The sequence below is a fragment of the Etheostoma cragini genome, chromosome 15 (assembly GCF_013103735.1).
Source record: "Etheostoma cragini isolate CJK2018 chromosome 15, CSU_Ecrag_1.0, whole genome shotgun sequence".
Taxonomy (NCBI): domain Eukaryota; kingdom Metazoa; phylum Chordata; class Actinopteri; order Perciformes; family Percidae; genus Etheostoma; species Etheostoma cragini.
In genome coordinates, this window is record NC_048421.1 from 552,418 (window position 1) to 554,499 (window position 2,082).

The following is a 2,082-nucleotide window of genomic DNA, read 5'->3' on the forward strand; positions in this document are numbered from 1 at the left end:
GGGTTTGTATACTTATGCCCCCTGTATTTTAACATAGGGGGGTGTATACGTATGCCCCCTGTATTTTAACATAGGGGGGTGTATACGTATGCCCCTGTATTTTAACATAGGGGTTTGTATACTTATGCCCCCTGTATTTTAACATAGGGGTTTGTATACTTATGCCCCCTGTATTTTAACATAGGGGGTGTAAACTTATGCCCCTGTATTTTAACATAGGGGGTAGTATACTTATGCCCCCTGTATTTTAACATAGGGGGTGTATACTTATGCCCCCGGTATTTCAAGGAAGAACATATATTTATTCATGAAACATTATTCATTCTCAAAGAAAATTGGTGTCCTTAAAAGGTTGGATTTTTCCTTTTTTTTAATTAAGGCATTAAGATCAATTTCCAAAACATGTTTTTTTATTCCTCCTTTTAGTCAACTTAAGCGTGGGTATGTAAACTTATGAGCACAATTGTACATGTATGTAAAAGAAATGTAAAGGAGTGCAAAAATAAGTGGTGGAGAGGGTTAACGTGCACAGTTCTGAGATGCTATACAAATATAAGATAAATATGGTTTAATACAGTTTGATATGCAGTGTGGAGTAATGAAATTGCACAGTTTTATCAATATTATCAATATTGAGATTTCACATGAACAATGGTTAAAGTTACTCAGGCTACTGAAGAACACATAATTCCTCCATTCAATGAGGTCCAAACGACACACCCCGAGCTTCCATCCTTGACCATTTGGCCAGCAGCTGGTTAGCATTATAACACAGTGTTCTCACCTGGGGCCAAAGGCTTTAATAACATGTCTGATTTATAATCAGTCTGTTTAATATGTCTCACTCTGCAGAACACTGTGTTCTAAGAAGAACTTAGGTTTTAGTTAGTAATCTCCCTGCAAGGGTAACGGCCTCTAACATGTTATTCTTCATCTTTACTCTACAAACAGAAGTGTATGAGGAGTGTTGGAATGGCCCTCAGCCTGCACATAAAGAACTTTGTAGTTAAAATGTGAAAAGGTGAATTGAAAAACACACAACTGTTACGTGCATCTGTTCTAACTAAAGCCAAAGGATGCAGTCAATGGCCAGGTGTGACTTTGCTCAAGATGCAAAGGCGTTAAACTGTCAGCTGTTTCATCAACCAGTAGATAATCTCTCTCGAGGGTTGAAGACGACACAAGGGTTAACAAGCAGCCGTGCAAATCGGCTCTTCCAGTCTCTCCACTGCTGGCTGTTCCAGTTTAACGGGAGAGAGGAGCAAGAGGGGTTGTGGGGGGTTAGGGGGGTTGGGGGGTTAGGGGGGTGACCGGCCTCTGACGAGCTGTTCAACCAGAGCCCGTTTCCTGACTCTGGAGGTGTATAAGTCATGGACGGAGGGCAGGTTGGCACCGATGATCTTTTCTGCAGTCCTAACTGCCCGTTGTAGTCTGCTCCTGTCCTTTTTGGTGGCAGATCCAAACCAGACAGTGATGGACGTGCAGAGGACAGACTGGATGATGGCTGTGTAGAAGTGGACCAGCAGCTCCTTAGGCAGGTTGAGCTTCCTGAGCTGGCGCAGGAAGTACAGTCTCTGCTGGGCCTTTTTGTTGATGGTACCTGTGTTGGGCTCCCACTTTAGGTCCTGGGATATAGTGGATCCCAGAATCCTGAAGGATTCCACAGTAGACACAGGGCTGTTGAGTGTGGTGATGGGGGTAAGAGTGTGGGGTCTCTTCCTGAAGTCCACGATCATCTTCACAGTCTTGAGCGTGTTAAGCTCAAGGTTGTTCTGACTGCACCAGAGAGCCAGCTGATCCACCTCCTGTCTGTAGGCCGACTCATCACCCTCACGGATGAGGCCGATAACCGTTGTGTCCTCAGCAAACTTCAGGAGTTTAACAGATGGGTCTCCTGAGGTGCAGTCATTGGTGTAGAGGGAGAAAAACAGTGGGGAGATTAAACACCCCTGGGGGGCGCCAGTGCTAATAGTCCGTGTGCTGGATGTGACGTTCCCCAGCCTCACCTGCTGACTCCTGTCAGTCAGAAGTTTGTGATCCACTGACAGGTGGAGGCTGGCACAGTGAGCTGGGAGAGTTTGG

The 2,082-nt window shown here is 45.1% G+C and overlaps 2 protein-coding genes across 2 annotated transcripts in view; one reads left to right on the top strand and one right to left on the bottom strand.

Annotated features, from left to right (window-relative positions):
* LOC117958237 overlaps positions 1-2,082 on the bottom strand; it is an 859,617-nt gene that overhangs the window by 480,695 nt on the left and 376,840 nt on the right. The window lies entirely within an intron of this gene.
* Positions 1-2,082, top strand: part of LOC117958285 (neoverrucotoxin subunit alpha-like) — a 109,233-nt gene that overhangs the window by 83,598 nt on the left and 23,553 nt on the right. The gene's annotated exons all lie outside the window — the stretch shown is intronic.